Source organism: Dasypus novemcinctus, chromosome 13 (genome assembly GCF_030445035.2).
Source record: "Dasypus novemcinctus isolate mDasNov1 chromosome 13, mDasNov1.1.hap2, whole genome shotgun sequence".
Lineage (NCBI taxonomy): Eukaryota > Metazoa > Chordata > Mammalia > Cingulata > Dasypodidae > Dasypus > Dasypus novemcinctus.
In genome coordinates this window covers 89632219-89657239 of record NC_080685.1, presented here as the reverse complement: position 1 = coordinate 89657239, position 25021 = coordinate 89632219, and the positions used below count along the sequence as shown (strand labels likewise).

General features: G+C 47.6%; 1 protein-coding gene across 40 annotated transcripts in view; it reads left to right on the top strand.

Moving 5' to 3' along the window:
- Positions 1-25021, top strand: part of PLEKHA6 (pleckstrin homology domain containing A6) — a 144031-nt gene that overhangs the window by 54375 nt on the left and 64635 nt on the right. For 2 of the 40 annotated variants that reach the window (XM_071207689.1, XM_071207687.1), the window contains exon 1: positions 12021-12317. The exons of 32 other annotated variants lie outside the window; for them this stretch is intronic. The gene's annotated coding sequence lies outside the window, so the exon portion shown is untranslated. Of the gene's footprint in view, positions 1-6505; positions 6683-12016; positions 12318-14099; positions 14182-25021 lie in introns of those variants that run through there. 6 more of the 40 variants (XM_071207688.1, XM_071207686.1, XM_058275024.2 and 3 more) reach the window with 6 other exon arrangements.

The window sequence follows — 25021 nt, the reverse complement described above, 5'->3', positions numbered from 1 at the left end:
TCCCTCCTGCTTTCCTCATCCCTCCCTCCCATCTTCCTTTCCTTCCCTTCTTTCTCTTTCCTCTCCAGACATTTATTAAGAAACGACTATATGTCAGATACCAGGAATGCAAAGATTATTATGACATAGTCACTGCCCTCAAGGAACTCAGTTCTGTGAGGGAGACAGGTACGTAAACAAATAACTGCACTAGAGAGTGGTAAGCATGGCTCAGAAGACCTGTGTGAGCGTTACAGAGGAAGTGCAGAGGGAGGGACCACTCCCTGGTGGGGAGTAGGGATTTACGGGGGAATAGAAGTTCCTACCAGCGCCAAAAGGAGCCTGGCCTTCATGGGACCTGCTCTTGCTTATTTTCACAGTTTGTGACAATGAGCGGTTCCTTCAAGTTTCTTGATCTTAGTTTCCCCATTTGTGTTTGAGGCTTACCAAGAATGAAAAGATACAAACAAAAGTTGTGGGTTTTGCCTAGAATGAGGGAGTGTCAGTCAGCTCACATTCCTGCTCCCCTTCCTTTCAAAAGACCGCCTCAGTACCTACCAGCACAGTAAACAGGGTCATTGGGAATTTCTGAGGAAGTGCCCATAAAGCTGAGGAGATAAAACGCCTGCTCCTTGTTTTGCTCCAAGTGACTGGAAATTTTCTGTAGCAAGGTGTACGATCGTGGATGGCTCTGGGGGAAAAGAATTAAATCCCCAATTACAGTCCATTGTTGTCTTCTTTTTCCTCTCCTCACTTTCTTCCCATTGGAAGTGTCAGCTGGCTTTGCTGAACACATAGTCATTTCCAGAGGTGACCTGAGTGGCTTGTCCTGGGGGAAATTTGCATTGGTATCAAGATGGGAAGGAAACAAGGCAGGTGACTCGCTGGGAGAGCCAGACAGTGTGAGGAATTTGGTTGGGATAGAGACCACCTAACTTCCTATTTTCTCATTTACCAGAAACCTTACTCCTCATCAAGCTCACTCACAGAGTGAACGCTAGCAAGTCATGGGCCTCTCGGGGTGTAAAAGGGGAGAATTTTGTCCTTGACATCTCTGGACTGTGGAGAAGATAAAATAAGACAAGTTCAGGAAGAAACAGGGTCTTCTACAAGAAAGGATATGGGAGAAATTTAATATCCTTTAGTCAAGTTTATGCTGCTCAAATTAATTGAGTAGTTAGCACATGATATGGTTATGAGCCCTGTTAACCAAATTCATTATCTCAAACTATTGTAGTAGAACTCTCTGGACTTTATGATAGGACCCTGGAGATGTTTCCTGAATTCCACCAGTAGAAAATCAAATTGCTTGCTTCTGAGGAGAATGACGATGAAGTCACCCCACTCACAAAAAGGTCGTCTCCTCGGTGGCAGAACCCCTTAGCTCTGGTTTCTTCCTCCCATGCATGAAGTTGCCATTAAAAGGAAACAATGTCATATGGTGGTTAAAATCCAGCCTTAGGAGGCAGAGTTCAAATCCTGGCTCCTATGTATTAGCCCTATGGCAATTTAATTTCTCTTTGCTTCCGTTTCCTCACTTTAAAAATGAACACAATAATAGTACCTACCCTACTGGGTTTGTATGTGGGTGCATTAGTCAATTTGAAAAGCACTTAGCACGGTGCTCTTAGAAGCTTCCCTCCACTCTTTGCCCAACCATGCCCTCCTCAAATCACCTGTGCCTCTTTCCTGAAAGCTGGGTGTACAGACAGATACCTGGGAAACCTTCAGTATATATTATCCTTGGAGAGACTCTGAGGCAGTTTAGTAGAGGGAAAGAGGGAAGGTGATTGGGACTTGGCAAAGAACGTGGCCAGCTGAGAGTAGGGCAGTGAGACCCCACCCAGAGACCCCCTGTTACTAAGGACAAAGCCAGAAAGACCACACCTAGACCCTGGCTGTGAGGTCCCGTTTGGAACCGTTTTCGGGATCAAGGGGAAGCCCCAGATAACCCCAAACAGGCCTCCCATTGGTCCCCTGAGAGCTAATAGGCGGGGATTGTAATGCACCCAGTCAGAGCAGCAGGCAGCTGGGCCCGCCCCAACATCAGGAGCGGTAGGACGAAAGGCTTAAAAAGACCTATCCTGGGTTCCATGCTTGCAACTCACCCTGCAGCGCGCCCTCGGTCCATGTCTCGGGTTATGTACTTAGCTCTTTTCTTATTTCTTAATAAACTCTTCTCACTTGCTTACTCTATGGCATGTCCTTAAATTCTTTTATGCAGTATAGTCAAGAACCTAGAATCCCAGAGCCCAGAGCCTTCCACTAACAACCCTTCTTAGCTTCTCCCACAGCAGTGGCTCTCAAAATTTCCTCGGTACTGTAGGAAGATATTTATCTCGAAAGCAATGATCCACATACACCGTCATATAAATATATGAAATAACACTTTTATTTATTTATTTTTAAACTGATGGGTTTTTTTTTTCTTTTAAGGTTTATTTTATTTATTTCTCTCCCCTTCCCTCCCCTCGTTGTCTGCTCTGTGTCCATTTGCTGTGTGTTCTTTTGTGTCCACTCTTGCATTCTTGTCAGACGGCCTGGGGAATTTGTGTCTCTTTTTGTTGCATCATCTTGCTGTGTCAGCTCTCCGTGTGTGCCGTGCCACTCCTGGGCAGGCTGCGCTTTTTTCATGCAGGGTGGCGTTCCTTGCAGGGCGCACTCCTTGCGTATGGGGCACCCCTATGCGGGGGGCACCCCTGTGTGGCACGGCACTCCTTGCATGTGGCAGCACTGTGAGGCCTTGGGTACCGAAACCTGGACCTCCCCTATGGTAGGCGGACGCTCTATCAGTTGAGCCATGTCCTCTTCCCTGAACACTTTTATATAGCACGTGCCAACTCCTTTTCCAAATGCTTTCTGTATATTAATATAATCTCCAAGGCAACCTTATGAGGTGGGCCCTGTCATTGTCCTCCTTTTAAAGGTGAAGAAATTGACGCAGAGAAAGATTGAGTGGCTGAGTTAGAATTCTAAGTGTGTATATGTTTGTATGTGTGTTAAACATGTTTTAAAAGTATCAAAAATTAGGCTTACGAAGCACAGGACACTGTTGTTTTCTGTTCTGTTCCATGAAATGTAAAACAGGCTGATCTTGATTTCCTAAACTGATTTCCCGACCCACTAATGAAAGTTTGAAAGACACCGGCCTACATGGTCTAGCTGGAAAGAGAGATGGGGGAATGAGAAGAAAACTCCTGAGGGGAGGGAGAAAAAAGACCCGACAGGCTTCGGTGCGCCCTTTTTTCAGGGTGGTGGCTTTCTCTAGCTTGGCGTGTTGAGGGGTATGGGGAGGGGGGGCTCTGAGATGATGGTTCCCAAATGTGAGGGTTCTAAGGAGACTCTGCTCAGAGGCTCAGGCCTGACTGGGGTCTGGCCTTAGGTCTTGGTTGGACGGTTCTGCTGATACTCTCAGAAGAGGCCTGGCTGCGGGATACTGTTGGCTGATATTATCGTTTGCCAGACTCAAATCAGGGAAAGGCATCCCAATCCCGAGTCCCTGCCTGAGCAAGGGAAGTCCCTGGATGCTCTCTTTATGAGCCGATCGATGTTCTAGCACAATACTTTATGTTTTGCTTTTAGGTTTAACATTTGAAGTGTTTTCTTATTAATCAAGTTATTTTTCAGTCACAAGAACTGGGACTTAGGTTCCATTCCCATTTTGATTGGAAGAGAGAGACGCAGAGATGTTAAATGATTCAGCCAAGGCTTAGAGGAGACTAGCAGGCAGGGTTCCTCACTTCCAGTTCCGGTTACTTCAGCTGCAGATTTGATGGTTCTGTATTAACGATGGAAGAAAGTTGATTCAAAGAGGCCACGTAACTATCTGAGGTTCCTCATTCGGCTTCTCTGTTCTTTGGCCTCAGGTGCCCACTGGGGATTACGGTGGAGGAATTTTCCACCCTAGGATGGCCTAACGCCTAGGCCAAAGGAAGGAGGAGTAAGCCAAGATTTTCCGCTGCCTGGTGGTATCAGTGTTAGCCCGGTAAGGTTTGAGATCTGTATTGTCCCCAGTGGGTTAAAATCCCAACCAGCCAGATAAGGTTAAAACCAAGATAGGGAGGCCAGGAAAAGTGTAAACCAAGGGACATTTTGTGGCCTTTTAGAAGGGGCTCCCATCTCTTGGAGATGAGTTTGCTAAGGCGCTGTGCCTCTGGAGGAGGGAGGAAGGACAAGATCAGCCCTGACAGCTCTGGGGTGAGCTGAGGGTCCCCCACCCCCACAAGGCCTGCCGGTGGTTGGTCCACTAAGCCCACCATTGAGAGCATTTCCCCGTGTCCCTGTTGTGAGCCCTCCACAGCTGTCGTGCAGGGCAGCTGTCTCCCCAGCCCAAGCTTGGGTTTCTCGTGGGCATAGGGAGTGTCGTGACACCCACTGCCTGCATCCTGTATAAGGAAAGCCAGGCTCTTACCCAGCCGCTGCCTCTCTGCCCCTCTTCGGTTCTGGTGTTTCTTTCAAAGGTTTAAAACTTAGGAAAATATTTTTCGGAGCTGTATTTGCTTCTGAAGGATCCCAGCTTCCTCCAGCTAGGAGTGAGCCTTCAAAGATCACGGTATCAATTGATCCATGAGGAAATATTTATTAAGCAGGCGCCATTTTGGGCTCATGTGCATACATCACGGGACTCTCCAGTCAGGCCCCTAAATCCCCTTCCAGCTCCATTTAGGTCTGAGGAATAGACGCGAGCACAGCTATAAAGCATCTCCCACAGTGCCTGGAACGGGGCTGACACGAGCTCTTAGATGCATTCCTTCCCAGCGTGACCCCTGACCTAGTCAGGGGGCCCCTGTGTTCTCCCACCTCCTCACTGAGGTCCTCTTTGTGGAAAGCTCACCCTCCTCCTCCCAAATGCTCCCACCCCATGCTGCTGCCTTCGCTGATTGTCTTCCCAACTCCCCATTCATACTGTGTGGGCTTTGGTTTTTGCTTTCTTGCTTATCTTTGCCTGAGGCCAGGCACTAGACGGAGGACTCCTCAAGGGTAGGCCACAGTCGCGCCTCTGGGTTTAGGACTGAGGGTGCTCAGAACAAGTCTGTGAATGAATGACCAATGCCTGCCTCTGACTTCACGGTGGGGGGGGGGGGGGGCTCTCTGTGGGCCAGGGGTGTTTAAGGCTCTCAGGAGGAGGTGGCATTTGAGCATTTGCGCTCAACCTTAAATCGGCATCCTCCTGCCTCCCCCAGGGACATCTGGATTCAATAGACATCTGGGATGGAGTCCGGGAATCTATTTTTCAGGAGTTCCTCAGGCTACAAGATAATCAGTTTGGCTGGGATGTGCTACCTTAAAGGTCGGTTTGCTCTAATGGCCACAAGGGATATCCCAGGGAGGAGGAAGGCGGGACTGAGGTGGCGTAGAACAGGCATGCATAAGGGTGTCTGGGAGATACTGAAAAGCTCAGTCTGGCTGGATGAGACTAATTACGCATGTGAGCAGAGGAATATAGTGTTTGAATGCTGAATGGGATGCACTGTATTGACCTTGAATGCCAAGCCAAGGCGTTTGACCTCTATGCTGCAAGCACGCAGAGGGAGGGGGGCACCAAACATTTCTGAGCAAGAGAGTAACGTGATGAAAATAGGATACATCGAACCATACCCTGCTGAGGAGAAATTGGCTTTAAAACCCAAGGACAGAGTCCTAGACTTACTCTTATCACTCACTCCAAGTCCTGCTTTGGTGTCTAACCTAAATCTTTCCTGCCGTAATTAAAGTCCAATTTGCCTCATAGGAGTTGGAAAACAGCTGGACATGACCCAGCAACTGGAAAGAAAAGTCATTCTCCCATTTCTGCCATCGAGAACCCACATATCTCGGTGGAACAAAAGTGTAGGCCAGGGTTCTGAGCCAAGCTGGCAGCACCCCGGGGCATGTGGAGGCACTGAAGCCTGCACTGGGTCGGGTGCCCTCTTCCATGGGTTTGGGATCACTGGAGCCAGCATGGAATTAGAAGCCCTTGATTTATCCCTGAGGTGCTGCTAGTCCCCTAGTACCGGCACACAGTGGGTTCCTTTGAAAAGTGTGTGGGCGCCAATTCACACATCCCCAGGCCTCCTGTCCCATTGTGTAGGTAATAAAAATGAGTGTGATACATGCTTTGAGCCAGGGAGATAAGGGCCTAGAACAAGAAAGACAAAGCATGATGTAGGGAGAGGGCACAGGTTAAGGGGCTTTCACTAGTTCTCACAGCAGTTTGGTTGGGATATCCATCTGACACCCGACAGTGGGATCTGCCAGGAGCCACGGAGACAGCAGGTGTCTGTTCCCCTCCAGAGACCTGGGCTAGACCATCCCCCAGCTGGGGGGAGTGGTCACTAGTTAGAGTCTGTCTTGCCCTTCCGGGGTCCTTTTCTGTCATTCCCTTGGCTCATTTCCTTCATTTGTCCCCTGCAAAAGTATCTGATAGAATCACAGAGACACAAACCTCTGAAAAAGAAAGCTTTTCCTGAACAGGGAATTTCTTCTCCCCGGGCTCTGAGGACAAGTGGAACATTCCATTTAAAGGGTGAAACCGGAACAGGTGAGTGTACAGTGCAGAAAAGAGGCCTGAGAGGCACAGGTGGAGGAGTGCGGCTGAGCCACTCGGGCTGTCCTCCTCCTCCTCCTCCACTCTCCTACCTGCTCAAGGGCAGCTAGCTTCCTATGACCCGACCCCAAAATGCCAGGATGGCAGGATATGGCTCTGGGACTCCTAAAGAGGCAGGTAAGAGACATCCTCTTAGAAGACCCTATGCCTCCCAGCTGCAGGGGGCCTTCACTTCCCACCCGCCCAGGGCTGGTGCTTCCCACAGTTGCGAGGGCATCATTCACATTGTACTCTCTGCGCGGAGTGCCCACAGGGCTTGTGCAGAGGCTGGGGAGTTGGTGCCAGCAGATAAGTTTTGGAGGGCAGATTTGGACACTTTTCTGGGTTCTAGGCAAACAATAGGGACCTTTCCAGGAAGCTTGGGGGAGGGAGTTGCCTGTAAGAGGATCCCAGGTGGATGCTCTGTGGCAGTGGCTTGAACAAGCTTTTGTATTTGTTGGTGATTGCTTAATTAGACATCTACCTGTGCTCTCTGCTAATGACCACATCTCCCAGGGAGATGACAGATAAAAGGTGAGTAGCTTCAAGGTGCCAGGTGAAGGTCTCAAGGACAACCACCTGAGAACAGGTGCCAGTGGCGGTAATGCATCATACAATTTCCTTGGGCCAATACAGAATTTAGACCATCAAAGAGAGTGGGCATTTTATTTTCTCTCTAGGGACTGGGGAGACAAATGGTGGGTTTGGGACCTGCTTCTGTCTCTAATATTAAACATCCTATGTGAGGTTGAATAATGGGGAGTCACTGAGGCCAGATGAGGCCAGCACCAGGGAGGGCAACCAGGTGTTTAGCCATGCACCCTGACTTTAGGTTGGGAAGAGAGCTGGACGGGGAGTTCTGTTGACTGGGTGAGGAGAGCATCACTGAAAATTTTGACACTGACCGGATAGATGATTAGGAACCATTCTGGGATTTAAAGCTTGAGTTTTATAATGGGCTGGGAGCCTTGCTGTGAATGTTTCAGCTAGAGGCAAACTGATGCTGGCAATTTTCTGTGGTTGACTGGCAGGAGAGGCCGAGTTTAAGCCTTTACGACTCTTCTGTGCTGTCCCCAGCACTTTACTAAGGGGCCCATTCCTAGAACTGGGACTGTTGTGAGATCAGGCAGAGCCCCAGTCCCTGATAGCCTCTCTCGGGTGAGCCAGCCAAATGTTTACCAAAAGCAGGGCTGCAGAGAAGCTGCCAGGCCCCAGGCAAATGTAGTGTTTGTGCTGCCCCAGGAATGCCACACCTCACGGGCTCCTGAGCCCCACGACCCTGTGATGGTGTGTTGTGGGAAAGCACGTGGCTATGTGCCGCGTGCTAGCCAAGGAGATGCCGCGCTCTGCCCTCGGGCATCTCTGGGTCACTGGCATCCTGGCTTTGGATAATCTTTAGTCTCGTTTCCTTCATCCTAGCAAGGCGGGAGTGCCTTGTCAGGCGGAATCTGGCTAGGGACGGCAGGAGGCTGGATGCTGCTTATGGACGAGCTTCTTGTTCTGGGGAATGGAAACAATAATTTCGGCCCATTTCCGGGACAGGACAAGGTTGGCAGAGATGTTCTACTGTCGTAGAAGCTTTGGATTGTTAGGGAAAAGATTGTAAGGTTTGGTGCCCGACAGATCTTGCCTTGAATTTTGTTCTTGCCACTTACTAGCTGGGCGGGCTTGGAGAAGGTAGTGAACTCCCCTAACCTCGGACTTCCTGTTGTGTAAAATGGGAAAACTACCCCCCACCTCACGGAATTTCTGTGAGAATTAAATGAGGGAATATGTGTAGTGCCTGTGACAGTGCCCGCTCCTCGCAGGCACTCCAATGTTATGTGTTAATATTGCTGTTTTGTGGCACCAAGCTAATACCACCCCTGTGAGAAGTAAGACAGGGAACGGAAAGGACTAAGCCTGGAGGAAATGCTTTAGTGTGAGGGATTTAGTTTAGATCTCAGGATGCATTTTCTGAGCTTAAGGATTTTAGCAATGGGTGATGAGGGAGTTTCCTCCTGTAAAGAAACAACACGATTCCCTTTACAGTGTGAACCAAGTGCTTTCATGTTGGCAAGCAGAAGGGGCTATATTCAGTTTCATTCAATAAACATTTTTGAGCAAAGGCATTTCTAGTTCCAAAGAGTCGGTGATTCTGTGTCCTTTGAATATCTCAGAAGGAAAAAATATTTGAAAACTCTATTATATCTGGCAATTATCACTAGTTTTTTTGTTACCTACTCAGGAAGTCTTAGTCTGTTTCGTTCCAGAACTAGAAACAAGGGGCGGAAGTAGAAAGGCTTTCTTACCGTATCTTTAACAATGGCGCAGGCTACCTCCAAAAGCAGCGAGCGCCTTGTCCCCACAGGTGTTCAAGCAGCACGGGGACGACGGCCCTTCATGGGTGCTGCAGAGAGAGGGCGTTTCCTGCATTGAGTGGGAGGGCACACTCCTTAGTGCTGAGATCCCTTCCAAATGTGGGAGACCGATTCTGGGGTCACTGAATTCTCCCAGCTGAAGATGGGGGATGGATTTTTCTACTGGGGTAAGGCTTCAGAGATTGGAATTAGGAGAAAATTTCCCTGGGACTTCCTGACTTACTTCCTCAAAGCAGAGTCCCTTTAATTTGGGTAAGTCTCAACTCTAACCTTCCTTCTCCTCAAATATTCTTTACTATGACCTAATCCAGAGGCTTTGAGTTTTGGGGCCCTGTTGGTTGCTGCATGCTCAGACCTAGCCTCTGTTGTAGGTGGCTTCCCCTGTGGCGCTGGGTCTGGGTCCTTTTCATGTATTCCAAACCATCTCTGGCGGGATGGAAGATTAGCAATCAAGCAGCTATTTATTGAATTCCTACTCGGTGCAAGGCCCTGGAGTAGGAACTGTGGGGAAGACAAGGAATTGTAATAAATAACCCCAGCCCTTAAAATCCTTCAGATCCTTTGGAAACAAGTCATATACATGTAAAACGGCAGCTGCCAATACAAGGCTATATGTAAATAACAACTGAGTGGTAAAGATAATACAGAGAGTAGGAATGTATGGGAGAGTAATAGATAGCTGGTAGTGGCACGAGCACTTTGGTGAACTGGGCTAGTGGAGTTTGGACGCTGATTACTATTGGGATGGCAGACTGGGCTGGAGGAAGAGGATTTGACCTGGAGTTTATAAGCCTGTTTGACTGGGGGAGTTATGAGGACACTGATAGAAGTAAGGGAGTTTAGACAGGGAGCCCATTTATAATTGTTTTAATATACATAAGTTACAGTATTCAAACGGTACAGAAAAATATTCAATGAAAAGTCTCCTTCCTGTCGCATCTCTGGTATAACCTCCCCTTCCCCTCCCTGCTGGTCTCGGTTTCTATTTTCTAGTATGTCCTTCCTGAGATGCTCAAAGCCAGGTGACAAACTACTGCCTGTGGGCCAAATTCGACCTACCACCTATTTTGGTATGGCGGGGGAGCTAAGAATGGTGTTTACACTTTTAAATGGATTAAAAAAAGATCAAAAGAAGAATAACATTTTGCGATACTTGAAAATGATTTGAAATTCAAATTTCATTGTTCACAAATTAAGTTTTATGGGAACACAGTTGCCCTGGCTTGCTCTTTTCTTTGTTTATGTTGAATCATTTATGTATTGTCTGTGGTTGATTTTGCACTACAATAGCAGAGTGGAGTAGATGCAAAGGAGACTGTATGGCCCAAGAAGCGGAAAATATTTACTCTCCATTCCTCTACAAAAAAAAATGTTTGCTGACGCCAGCTCTAGGCGAGTATAATCATATAGTTAGTTACAAGGTGTTTTTTTTTTTTTAAAAAAAAGATTTATTTATTTATTTAATTCCCCCCCCTCCCCTGGTTGTCTGTTCTTGGTGTCTATTTGCTGCGTCTTGTTTCTTTGTCCGCTTCTGTTGTCATCAGCGGCACGGGAAGTGTGGGCGGCGCCATTCCTGGGCAGGCTGCTCTTTCTTTTCACGCTGGGCGGCTTTCCTCACGGGCGCACTCCTTGTGCGTGGGGCTCCCCCACGCGGGGGACACCCTTGCGTGGCACGGCACTGTGCATGGCTAGCTCCACACAGGTCAAGGAGGCCCGGGGCTTGAACCGCGGACCTCCCATATGGTAGACGGACGCCCTAACCACTGGGCCAAAGTCCGTTTCCCTGTTGTTTTTTTTTAAAACCCAAATGGTAACATACTAAATTAATTGCCCGGCCACACACTGTTTTCATTTACTCTATGTTGAAGACTGCTCCTTATCAACAGCATGATATATTTAGTCCGTGGGTGGTCAATCTTAATTTGATTTGAGACTTGCTGAGTTGTCGGGGAGACTGGCTCTCCTGGGGCTGGACTTGGAGACTAAAGCCTGGAACCTGCAGCCTAGGAGAGACAGCTGTGGGGAGGTCTTCAGTGTGGCTCAGTCTACGACCTTGGCCTGTAGGTCAGAGATTTCCCTTTATAGAAACGAGGCATTGCATTCTGAGCAGTTCTGCACAAAGTAAACTCTCAATGTTAATAGTCTGAGTGACATAAAGACATGAAGACAATGAAAACTGTTAAACCAACACCTGAAGGAAGGAACAGTAAACAGTAAAAGCAGTTAAGTCACCTTCTGAGTCAGAAGTGAGCTAATAAAAGGTAGTGCGAGCAGTGAGCAGAGCAGGGAGGGCGGACCATTTAGGGAGCACCTACTGCATGCCGACTGCATGCCGACTGCTTTACCCGTTACCTCATTTATTCGTTACCCTCTGAGGTAGTATCATTAGCCTCATCTTACAAATGAGGACCCAGGCTCAGAGAGGTTAAGTGACGTTTCTCACAGTGATTCAACCGCGTACCTATCAAGCTGTATTAATGTGGGCTTTCACTTGATTTTGAAAGTCTCCCCTATATCCTTTACTGCCCAACATGTAGATTTGGACTGACAGTCACTCCCTGGCTCTGCCAAACAATTTCCTCTTCCTGGCCTTGGCTCCTGCATCTACAAAATGAGACAGTTGTCGCCACAATTGCTATGGTCCCTTCTCCCTGTCTACTCTCACCTGGCCTGATTCTATCACCCGTGGAAACATAAGAGAAAGGGGCTAGCCTTGTAAGAGCCATATGCAGGAAATTGGAAGAGGAGAGGAGAAGAAGGTGAGCTAAACAATTAGTAAATGCCAGGCCCAGTTATCTGGAATCAGATCCTTAGGAGAATATTTTTCCTTAGCATGGAGAGAGAGTCCTAAGTTGCTCTCTGCTCCTAAGCTGGAAACATCCCCACTCCCCTCGTTGCCCTGACCCTGAGCAGGGCTTAGTTTCTGGACATGAACTGCTGGAGGGGGTTGGGAGTGGCAGTGGCGGCCAGCTGCACCTGACAGGTCTCCCTCCACCGCCGCGGGCCGGGCCAGGAGCTTCTCAGAGGAGCTGCAGCTAGAGGGCTGTCTGGTGTTACCCAGGAGCAGGCTGGGAGCAGGGAGCCCGGCAGGGAAGGCGAGGGCGGTGAGCCATCAGACCCGAGGAGCAGGGGGTGTGAGCGTGTTTATGTAGGACCCGGCCAACCTGCAGTTTCGGATTTCAGACCCAGCTTTATTGGGAGACTTTCTCCCGGCTTTTAGTCCACGCTGGAGCAGAGAAAGGGCCGGCACCGGGAGGACTGGGGAAATTCTGGATCCCCGGGTTCTCTCCCTTGCTTCTCCTGGGAACTGCATCTGCCACCCTTGGGGATTTACTCAGTCTGGAGTATTTCTTCATTCCTTCAAAGGCAGCAGTCTGCGCCCTCCTGTTGGGTCCTGACCTCTAGCATGGAAGGTAAAATCGGGGGGGCCGGAGGACGTGTGATCTGGGCTAAGAACTGGGGCTAGCCGCACTTTTAGTGGAGAGGACCAGGGAGAAGGGCCCATGTGTTTGGCAAAGAGAAGTAAGTTGCAATTTGAGGGATATAAGTACACGGGAGTGTGAGTGCATGTGTGCGTGTGTGTTAGGGACACTTCTGTTAGGTTTGGGAAGCGAATCTTTTTTTCACATCTGCTTCCTTTCATTTGTTTTCTCTTTCCTAACAAATAAGACTCTCTAGTTAAGTGTCCATTTTCCTCAGTGTCGCCCATCAAAAACTTAGAGAAAACTTCTCACTCCTAGAGTGAGATATTTGCCAGTTGGGAGGGGTGTTGCACAGGGAGCATAGAGATATGGGTCTGTTCTGGAGAGGGGTATCTGGAGGACTGATGTCGGTAGAGTGAGCCCTGGTTTTGGGAGGAGCCAACTCTAAGAACTGTAGCTGGTGGGAAGGTGGAACTGGTACGGCATGATAGCTGGTATTTCAGCATGGTCTGATGTGGGATTAGTCTGAACCAGCCTAAAAGGATCAAAGCCGCGAGAGACATGTGCCAGGTCTTTCTTCCAGGAACCTCTGAATTGGGCAGGATGGAAGCCAGTGCCTGGGGGGATTTGGTGCTCTGCCTGAAAGTAGAAGTTTGGGTGGGGAGGTGATTGGTGGGCAGTGGGTAGGGCTGGCTGAACGGGACTCATCTTCCCAGGGTTCTTGTGGTGTTTCTCTGCGGCAAGGAGCAGCGATCAGAGAACCATTGCGCACAGGAGCTGGTGGGCGGACAGCCTGGCCTCGCTGCCAAGACCCTTTGTGCTCTTACCAGTCACCCACCCTGCGGGTAGTACATGCTGGGAGGCAGGATCTGGCAGGAAGGGTGGGTGGGCCAAGCGGAATGGGACTCAGCAGGAGGCTGGAGGTGGCTTTTAAAAAACAGATTTGGGGTGGTGAGATATGCATCAGGAGAAGAGGGTGGTGGAGAGAGTTGGGCGTGGGATAGAAAGGAATAAGAAGGGACTGAAAGTCCTAAACTGGGATACATTCCAAAGCTGCAGCCAGCCACAGGATCTCAACTCTGAATATAGATGTAACCCGGAATAGATGAGAAAGCCAGGGGTTTCCTACTGACTTCTGAAAATAGGATGAGATAGATGTATGAGAGGGGATGTGGGCCGGGCAAAGTGCAGTGAAACATATTTTCAGCACAAGAAGTCTTATAGTGCATTTGAATCTGGGAGACAGCCATTTGTTAGGCAATGTAATTAATAGGTTGCACAGTCTGATTATTTTTAAAACTGGGGGGCATTTAAAGAAATATTTTTAATTTCTATCACCAGCAGCTTCCAAATAGAATTTCCAGTGTCTTTGTATATTTGGTAGATGGTGCTGTGCATAATTTTGGCTTTTTTGACTTTCATTCATGCCCCTATTCTAGCTCAGTTTAGCAGTGGTTGACCGGTACTTATTCTCTCCATGGCACGGTGCTAGATATTGAGCATAACGAGGCAGGTGAGATCTGCTCCTGCCCTCAGTGATCTCACAGTCTAATGACAGTCTTGTAAGGAAGACAGGGCCATTATTAATCCTACAATATAGATGTGGAAACTGGAGCTGCAAGATGCTGCAGGAAGCATGGTTAGTCAGCGGAAGGGCAGGGATTAGAACCAAAATCCAACTCCAACCCAGTGCCTGCTTTTGGTTCTCCCCGTTGCACCACAGTGCTATATCTTTGTCCCTCCACTTACTCATCCCGTATCCTTTCTCCATCAGAGAAAGAAGCAATATTCTGTACTTCTGTACAAGGCGGAATGGAAAACTGCTCTCCGGAATGGAGTCAGCCCACTAGAGCTTGTAAGCATGAGATTGAAATGGCATCATATCTGCTACGTTGCTGATTTAACTCTTTATCCCCCACCAGAGGTCTGCTTTAGCCTCAGATTGTACTCCTTTCTCTTCTCCCTGGGTTATTTGAACAGGCTAACGGGACAGTAAAATTCAGGGCTCACAGAAACTTGGGAAGTCCAGCATGGAGGTAGGTGTTCACTGAACACTCGATTAATAAAATATCAACCAGCATTTGCTCAGTGCTTTGTAATCGACAGAGTGTTTTTATATATGCAAAGGATAGGTTGTTTGTTGACTTCCCTCTCCTTCCTACATATGCCCAGCTCAGATTTCTTGGAAAAATCTGTATTTTAAAGTTAAGAGTCTTTCTCTTAATTTTTAGGCTTGAGCCAAAAAGGGATATAGAGAGGTCATCTGGTCCAGTGATTCCCAAATTTTGGTCTGTGACAGAGTTTTCACCAATCTGAGGTGAAAGGAAAAAAATAGGTAAAATACATGGATTTTTTTCCCCCAGAAAGTGAAATATATTCTGTTTAAAGGACTTCTTTGGGGGAGATATGTTAAAATAGTTATTCTGAGGTTATTCTTAGGTTTTCTTGTTCTTTTCATGAACTGATGGTAGTTGGGCTTTTAAAATGTCCTTATTTGGCAAAATAAAAAGTTGGCAACATTATATTCGTTCTTCAAATTTCATTTTTAAAAAATTTTGCTGGACCTTGAAATCCAAAACTCCTGCCTCCAGACAGGATCTTCTTCAAATGGACAGAATCTCTCTGATAAGTGTTTTTGGGGGGCAGATTCCTGAAGTAGGTGTCAGAAGACCAGATTCTGATCTGGTCTTTTCCTGAGGGCACTTGGAATGTGATAACCTCACATTGAATCTCTTTCCCCATTTTCAAGTTGTGGAAAGTTCCCACTTCCATGATAAGGCCACTGGCAAGGGAATGTGCTCTCACTTCCTCTTCCCCTTTGTCCCTATGGTGGGCTTCAGAGACCTCCTCCCTCTGAGGAGCTCTGGGATCAGGACTTGCCAGCTCCTGGTCCCACAGCCATTTTTGGAAATGAGTTATTATAGACCAAGAAGATTTGTGGATTGGATAATGGGAGAAGCATGAGATACAGATTACATTTGGAGTCTTGGTGACCAATGTTAATCATTTGGCAACACCCCTTTATTTGATGGTCAAGGGTCAAGGGCATTTAGAAATGTTGATTTCAGTTTTTGAAACGGTGAATCTTCTTGAACGCTCGAGAATACACACTGGAGGTTTTCTAAACTTGGAGGCTCCTGGAGGCATTAGAGGGTCTGGGTTCTTCTATCTTCTGAAGATTCAGGCCTAGAATAGCAACAAATATGTGGGAATCCCCGAGCAGATCCCAGCTGCCAGAGCCTGAGCCATGTGGTTGGGTGCACACATGTTTGCAGCCTTGTATGAGAGGAAACATTTAGGGGAAAGTCACTTTGAAACCATCTTGGAAATGGAACTAAATGCTCTTTTTTGAAGTTTGTTCTAGGACTGCCCCTCCTTTTTTTTTTTTTCCCTGAAAGAAGATGCCCAGGAACTTCTTTGTAGGAGAGAATTTTCCGGTTTTCCACCCCATGTTCAGGCACTAAAACAAGAGCTCACCTCACCTAGGAAAGCAATTGAGGTTCTACTTAAATTTGGGGAAGTAGATGGCAGACCCTCAAGGTCTCCTAGGGCAGATAAAAGTAGGATAAACTGCTAAAGAAAATTAGGGAGGCAGGGCCCCAATCTTGAAGACCAAGCCAAGATGCACAAGATCCTGGAGAGTGGGTTCTGGATAGTGAAGGGTGATTGTGAAACAGAGGCCCTAAGAACAGTGCTGCAGAAAATCCTAAATCTGTGACTTGATGGTAGACACCATAGACTGTTCAGACTAGCTGAGGGGAAGAGACGAAGCCAACGGGGATTCCAGAAGTACACATTAAAGACCTCTGCCACTTGGGGAGCTTCTGCACAGTTGACACTCCTTGGTCATCCGATGGCTGCACCTAGGTTTGGGGTAGGTGAATGACCGTGAAAAGGCAGTGGCTTTCTTAGTTCATCTCAGGTTCAGTGGGGACTTTCCCCGATGAGGCTTTGATGAGGATTTTGTCCTAACTTTGGAATAATTTGGAACAGAGAGTCAGGGAGTACAGCCAAATTCTTGAAGAACAATAGGATCTCTTCTGAGATGTTCAAGCCAGAAAGGCTGAAGGTGTTGAGCATTCAGCATGGCTTTTTCTGGGTGTAAAGGTCAACAAGGGCATGGCTGGGACTTTTACAGATGCCACTTCCTTGTCATGGTGAGGCTATGGAAAGGAGTATCCGGACTCCAGGGCTAGCTTTGTCTCCTACTTGCTGAGTGGTCTTGGGTAATTCACACACTCTCTCTGGGCCTCAGATTCCTCATCAGTGAAATAAGGTAATTAAATTTGAATGCCACCATCTTATACATTTAACTCTACATGCCTCATTTCTCCATTTGACAGCAGGATTTCCAAGAACTTCAGATAGACCTTGTCACTCTCAGAGGAGAGTGTATACTACCTCTTTCAGAATTGCAAGTCTACTGTCCAACATCTCTATGTTGGAAAAGTGGCTCGAGGCAATAGGGTCGAGTTGTGTGTTCTCAAGATAGCAGATGCAGGGTCAGAACTGGGAAGCCTACCTGGATGATTGTGCCTTGGTAGGGCTCCAGAGTCTCTATCTGTCATTAGTAAGTCCCTAAAATGTAAAGCTAGAGATAAGAGACCTTAGAAGAATTACCCAGTATTGCTCACTGTGATTGGCTATGGCTGGTTACCTATTTTAAAAGCTTCCTGGGGCCATGAAACAGCATCAGGAGAAACATGCCGAACCTGTTCCACTGTGTGTTGGAAATGCTTGTCTCTTACTCCAAAATGTCCCATATTCATCCTCTTCCTCACTCTCAGCATCTTTCCTTCCTTCAGTTCAATTGCCCATAAACTTCAGTTTCCTTGTGCCTCAGTCATTTATTCCCTGGGGAATGCCTCTAGGGATGAGGTGGTACAAATGAAGCTGCAGAATGATGGTGGAGAAAAGCCCAGTGAGGTGGGGAGGAAGGAGGCATGCTTGGAATCTTCAGGCATGTCTATACCTGAAGTCCAACCAAATGATAACAAGACACTGTTGTTTCCAGCTCTGTTCTGGGTCCAAAGCAGCAGACTCTTCCAGGCTGATGGGCTGGGCTTTGGATCCTTTCTCCTTCCCCATACCAACTTGTGTGTTCCAAGGAGCCCTCTTGAGACTGCAGGAAACCAGGAACCCTCTCCAGATTGGCAATGAAGCAAGTGCTTTGAATGACTGTCAAGGTCTTTAGCTTAAAAAACTCTGGTGACTCTCCTGAAACCACTGTCTTCAGGGACTGGGGGAGTGACATATACATCTACACAATTTGTTTTCTGAAACCCTTGGGGCCTGTGGATTTTACAAGAGTACATGATGCACATACTGTGTATTACATAAAACCTCCAGCAATATCTGGAGCAAGTCTGCAATAAAACATATTAATATTTCTGACATAAGACTTTTCTAAATCGTCAAGTTAGTGGGATCAATAAAGACTATGAAGAGTCTCATGCTAGTTCAGGTCATTCTTTGCTGCTCAATAGGTTGGAGTCAGGTCAGATTTTACTACTAGCCAAGTTATGAAAAAACTTCCAATTTTCAGGTCTCAGTGGATGTTGGAATGCTGTTAAGGCATTGTGGTCCTGCATTGCCTCATATAATCCTTCGAGGTGAGAATTAGTATTCCCATTTTACAAATGAGGAAACTAGAGCTAAGAGAGTTGATCGGTAATTTTCCTAAGGCCATTCAGCTGATAAATGGCTGAGCTGTGATTCCAGTCCAGGTCTGTCTGCTTTAGAAGACAGGCTCTTTCCTCTGAGATGTGTACATCTTAACTCTCTAGGAGGAAGTGAAGGAGAGTTGGGGTGAAGATGGAAAGCTTTGATTTTGGCATCTTCAGCAATTAGGGAGACACCTTCCACACATCTGACAGGGGTAATTTATTGGCTTGATCTTATTTATATATTGACTTCTGGGATCCCAGGAGACTAAAGGCTCAGAAGAGAGGAATCTAATGTTCGGTCAACTTTGTGGCTTACAAGATGAGTCCAGCTGGCTTTCTGGGGGTTGTGAGAGCCAAGAACAAATGAGGTCAAGTTGGGTTTAGTGAGAGAAGCATCATCTGCAGTGGAAACAACCCTGTGCAGAACCAGTGGAATGCATAGTACTTCCTGCTTCCCCACCCATTGGGCTGTGGATGGCTGCCTTGCCTTGAGTAGGGACCAGTCTTGAGAGAAGATCTGACTGTAAGAATCATGAATCCCAGATAATATGAAAGTCATGTGCAGCTTGAAATAGATAGAATTCAATTAGGGGTCTTGCAGTTCTTCATTAGTGATTTGGAGATAAAGGTCAAATGAAGTGCTAATTCAATCTATTGAAGATGCACAATGTGCTTTTACCACTTTATTGGAAAGATGGACATTGGTCTGTTGTCTGCACAATGGCATAAATAACCTCCCTCCCCTTACCCTTAACTGCTGTCAGATGGGAACTCTGGGTCATCTCTAGGTCAGGCAAGATCTGAGCTCTTAATAATCAGGCTCATGGCTCCAAGGAGTCCTGTGTCTGTGTGTCTGCAGCGAGGAACCTGCCTGCTGTCAGTGAGCTCTAAGCAGCACAGGGGCCAGGCTCTCTAGTGAGGCAGAGGCCTGTGCTGTGTCCTTCACTAAGACACCCATTAAGGAGGGTGGTAGGCTAGTTGCCATAGGAACAAGGAATATCTGCTCCAGCCAACTAGAGAACAGATGGGGGAAAATCTTAAAGGAACCATTAGCCCGTAGAACTGGTGACAAGGACGTAGGTTTTTCTAAAGGAGCAGATTGGATCCCTTGGCCTTAGAGAACTGTGAGGCTCTAAAGGGCCTGCGTTTGCTTTGGAGAGTGCAGGTTCTTCTCCCTGAATGTGTTGACTCTCTGGGAACATGTCTCAAAGCTGTGGCAGCTTAGTGACTGCCAGCTCAGAGCTTCCCCAGTCTTTCTGCCAGTAGCACTCACCTGCCACCTTCCTTAGGGATCTTAACTCACCTGTAGGGCCGCACCCACTTCACCTGCTGCCAACTCCCTCTTGAATATCCTACTTTTCTAAACTGGGTAGTAGTAAACTTATCTGCTTCCTCGGGACTCTTGTTTTTATCCTCATTCTTCCGGAGGGCCTAATTTCTAAGCCTGAGAGACTCCCAGCCTTCTTCCCTGCTGCCCTTAGGCAAACTTGCCAGTTCCTTTCCTTCCTCCCTTCCTTTTGCCTTCCTCCCCTTCCTCACACTGACCATGTATGCAAAGTCCAGATGAGATATTGGGTCTTCCAGGAATTGGTTAGGACTTAGTTAAAACTTCTAGGTACAAGTAACTTAAACTACCCAAACGAGATTAAGCCCCAATGGGGATTTTATTATAAGGGAACTGGGGTATCCCTCAGAACTCAAGGTCAGAGAAATGACTGGATCACAGAAATGAACTAGAACCAAGAAGCTGAATGCCAGAGGCCTCGTCTTTGCTCCTGTCCCAGTGCTGGCTAAACTCTCTGCTTCCTGGTCAGTCCACAGGAAGAAAAGATGACCTCCAGCAGCTCCCTCCTGGCCCTCTACTAGTCCAGGCACCAGGAGAAGACTGACTCTCTCTTCATCCTAATTTCTTCCTAGGGGAGGAATTTTGGCTGAGTAGAGATCAGTGGCTGCCCCTGGACCAATCACCAGCCACTAAGAGAGTGTGGTCAAGTTTGGAGAACATGGCTATTACCACTATATCCATGTGGATATTGGGGTGGAGTGAGTTCCTAGAAAGGAGCTAATACTTTATGCATTAGCCCTTCTTGGACTTGCAAGCCTAGAGGAGTTTGGCTTGGAGAATTTATACTTCCCTGACCTTTCTTGGCTGACCGTGGGGACTGGCAAGGCCTGGTAGGTAGCATGGCAGTAGGTTTGCAGGAGCCCAGGGCATGGCTGTGGTGTCATTTCTGTTACCACGGTGGAAAAGAATGGAAGCTGGTCCTTGAAGGCCGTTCAGTTCCTCTACCCAACTGACAGATCAAACTCCGTCCTTTTAGTAAATTCCTTCATATAAGAATTTATTGTTTCATCAGACACTCAGGAGTCAATGTCTAAAAGTTTCACAGTTGGAAAGCTGTGTCACTGTTTCTAATTCAGGCTTTCATAATGTAATTGAGTCCATTGACCCTCATTCATAATGTCATTGAATCTTTGGGCTCATGAGGAGGACCAGTGCCATCATCTTGTTTAGGTTAGAACGGAGTCAGTCAATAGGACATCATCCTGTGCAGGACAGGGGTTTGGGCCAGGGTCTCTCGCCATTTAGCACCACAGGGCGGGCGCTGCCTTTCATCCAAATAGCCTCCAGAGAGGATAAGAGACAAGTACTTGTCTACTCATGGAAATGGCAGAGAGCACTGCTCTAGCTTCCCCCTTACCATTCCCAAGCTTGATGAGACTAGAGCCAGCTTTGGACCACAAGAAGGCTATGGAAGGTCAGGCCAAGGGGAAGGGGTAGGAGGTGTAGGGAGAGGCCAGCAAAGGGGTCTGAGAACAAGACACTCTCTTTATCACTCACACTAATGGACCTTGGGGGAGTTTGGCTCAAAATCCTTTGGGATCTTTGAAAACAAAAAACTCATATTTAGCAATGTAGAGGGGACTGAAGTTCAGTCTGTGAATTTGGATTCTGATAATGATAACTACTAACTACATGACAGGCATTGCTTAAATATTTTTATGTGGACTAACTCATTTAATCCTCACAACAAATCCTCTGAGGTAGAAACTACTGTAACCCCTCCTTTGCAGATGAGGAAACGGAGGCATACAGAAATTGAATAACTTGTCCAAAGTCCCACTGCTAGTAAGAAGCAGAGCCAGAATTCAAACCAGGTAGCCCGCTCCTTCTCTAATTAGGCAACTAAGGACTAAGCAGTTCAATCCCAGATGAGTCTGCTCCAGGGCAGGGTCTCTGTGCATTACAGCTATGTGCTCAGCTCACGGCTTACACCGAATAGAAGCTTTTGTTGGGAAGCAGAAAATTAACAAGGGAAGAGCATTAGTCTTTGTTCTGAGATATTCCAAGAAGAGAGAAACAATTTATATTTAGACAAGCCATGTATTTTCCTATCAGAAGGCAGTTCCAAAGGGTTAAATGTCACATCACAGGCAAATGTTGTGAGAGCTTAGAGAATTTTTTTAGTAAGAAGAATGTGTGAGCCAGTGACTTCCTCCAGTTAATTTGTCCTTATCTCTACCTTGGTTGCTAAAATCTTTTACTGTCTCTTTTTTACATGACGACGCACCCCTTTTTCTTCAGAAAAAGACTTCTATCCCCCACCCCCGAGCCTCCATCCATAGTCACGTGGACAGGCGTGGAGCAGAAGAACCAGAGCTGGATGGAGGAGGGAGGGTCACCCCGCGTGGCTGTGCTCTGTGAGGGGTGTGTGGGAGGGGGCCGGAGACCTGAGCACTTGCCTCTTATCGTGCCAGACTCCCCTGGAGCCAGCGAGGTGGGGGTTTCTCTGAGTGGAGGAGAGGCAGGGCTGGAGGGGCCCAGGAGCTGGGCTATTTCTGTAACACGGAGCACATCTGCAGCCAGCCGCAGAGAAGGTCAAACTCTGGGCGTGGGGCTGGAATGCAAGGGGCCAGGGGTGGGAGAGCTGCAGTTTGGCCCCTTTGGGCGGCTTGGAGGACCACTGCTGTGCCCTCTGGGGAAGGTGGGGCCACCCACAGCAAAGTGGTGAGTTGGGAAGGCACTCTGGTGACGTTGTGTCACTGGGGGAGGGGGACAAAATCCAAACATCCACTGCACTGAGTTGGAGAGGAATTTAATTCCAGTGTGGGGGCTCCAGTTTGCCATTAAAAAAAAAATCAGGTCAGGCAAAAGCCCTGAGTGAGAGGAAAGAGAAATGGCTCAGAGGCCAGGGACAGGGAGGCTCACAGACAGTGTGGGAGTGGGTGCCGGTGTTCAGACACAGATGTGTGTGGGGGCACGTTTACTGGGAGACCATGCAGCTTTAGCTTCAGGCTTCCTCGCTTGCATGGGCCCCTTCCGAGGCCCCAACTAATTTGCTTTTGTATTCTTTTTCTTAATGAGGACCCCCCAAATTGCATACACTTCAGGCCCCACAAGCCCTGGCTGGACCCTTGCATCCATGTACACCAACACACACACCCCTCCTTCCATTGATTCCCCCTTCACACAGCCCTTTCAGTACACACAGTGTCTTCTATCCTTTACCCTCACATGTGTGTGTATGTGTGTGGTTTGGGACTTCTTGAGTTTCTGTTTATAGTCAGAAAATTGCCCTGTTCCAGTTCTGCTTTTGTTGTAGAAGGACCATCTTGGCTGATTCTGACTGCTGCCTGACCTTGGGCCACCTTGCCCTTGGCCTGCCCCTCTTCAGCCCCCTAGACCTATAATCTGCAGCTTTGTTTTCCTTCCTGTGCTTGTGGATCCTTCCATGAAGCCAAGCCTCTAAAATGGGGAAATTGGACTTCAGAGAGGGGCTTTCCCCAATGAACACAAAGCACTCAGGACTCAGTGGGCTCATTTGTCCTCCCGTCCACTCTATGGCAAGGTGACTCCTTGTCTCATGTCTGGGCCCAGAGGGGACCAGCACCTGCCCCCACTTTACAGCCTGATGGGTGCAGAGTAAGCACTAGGGTTTAGGTCTTCTTCCCGGTGATGTCCCTGGACTTGACTTGCTTTTCAACTTCCAAGTGTGATTTGACACACAGAGAAAACCTAACTACCCAGTTCAGAGTATGCGAGGGACACACCTTCCTCCAGACTCGGGGGAGGGGGCGTTATTCTGGCTCCTAGGGTGAGGGGGACAGGGAACTGCCTCAGAGTCACTTAAAAGCATTATAAACTAGATTTAGAAATCTCTAGTTACTATTTTGATGGATAACTTCTTTAGGAACAAGTATGACATATCCATCTTTATGTGGCCAAGTGCTGAGGGGCATTCTAGTTAAAATTAGGCCTGGCCACCACTTCCTCAGGTGAACAGTCCATTGCAGATACAGCTAGACAATGATTGCTGGCATTTACTGAATATTTACTAGGTGCCAGGGACTCTTAAATTCTTTACTAGTATAGTCTCATTTAATCCTATGACAAAACCATGAGGCAGGTGCTTCTCATTGATGGGGGAATGAAGGCACAGAGAGGTTAAGTCACTCACCTAAAGTCCCTTAGGTAGTGACGGATGGAGCCAGGATTGGAAATGGGGCAAGGCAGTCCAACTCCAGAGCCCAGCATCTCAAGGCCAGTACAGATCCAACTCAGCAAAAATAAGCTAAGGGATTAATTTGTAGGATGATGCATGAGAAGGGAATCTTGAGTTGCACAATTTACATCAAGTGGGAAGAGAGCTGGCTCTGGACTATGTCCTGGGCTCTAATCCCAATTCTCCCACTTCCTAGCTGTGTAGCCTGGAGCTAGATCCCTGACCTCTCAGATTCCGCCTCTGAAAGAACAGAAGAGAAATCCCTATCTCTGGAGTTTCACGAATCGTGGCTTCCGTAGATAATTTCCTTTTTCTTTCTGTGCCAGTCGTCAAGTCTTCCTGGGGACGTCAAGTCTTCCTGGGGACGGTGGGGAGCAATTTGGGATTTCATGGTCAATTGTCACTGCAGCAGGAAATGCCCAACCGTCCCTCCAATGCCCGGACTTCTGGACGAGCCTTCTTGCACCACTGTTTCCTACATTCCCTCTCCGGGTTGCCTGGAAGAGGAGGGGCTACAGGCTGCGGGAGAGGGGGGTATGACTTCATGCCCTCTCGTCACCCTCTGGTCCCACTTTCTTCACCTTCTTATTCCTTTTTAAAAACAAGGACATTCTCTTACAGAACCACAGTACAATGAACAATTTCAGACATTTAACGCTGATACAGTTCTAATTGTCTAACATACAGTCCTTCTTTAAATTTTTCCAGTTGTCCTAATAATATGATTAGATCCAATCCAGGATCCTGTCTCTTTCGTCTTGTTTAATCTGAAAGAGTTTCTCAAAGCCTTGCATTCAGGTTTTTTTGTGTGTGTAGAATATAGGACTCCCTTTACCCCTTTCTGGGCTTTGTCTAGTCTCCCCATCTCCCTCTTACATCCCCACCAAGCCACAAAATTTAAGGAGGTACAAAAAATAATAATAATAATAATAAGAAAAACTCTCAGTAATCAGTATAAATAGTATTTTAATGGAATATTGTTTAAAATTGAAATTAATGCAAAAATTTCCTAATGAATGAAAAAAATCAACATTTTAAATAAAGACAGGATCATCCTGTCCTCGGAATGAGAGTGGTGGAGCTCCTTCCCAAGGAGAGGAGAAGTGAGGGTGGGGGCAGAGAGGAGAGAGGGGAGCAGTGCAGAGGCGAGGAGAGGAGCCCAGCCTGGTCTCTGACCTGGAGCTCTCTAACAGTTTCCAGCTGCCTCCACACCCTCCAGGCTTCCCGCCTTGGGCGTGGTTTTGGTTGTTTTTCTCCCCCTCTTTTCCCATCTAATGTGCGATCTAATTAGATCCTTGGATCCTTCTCATCCCTGCCAGTCTTGCTTGTCTTACCACTTACCCTTTAGTTGATCCCATTCAGATCCTAGGTCTCCTCGTTGTCCGGTTCTGCCACTGGCCATGACGCTGGCCCATCGGCATTCACACTTGGTTCTGGGAACCGAATCAGGATGCGGGGGTGGGGGGTCACATGCTCAAGGCCAGTCGGTGGCAAGCGGGAAAGAGCTCTGGAGTGGGGCAAAAAG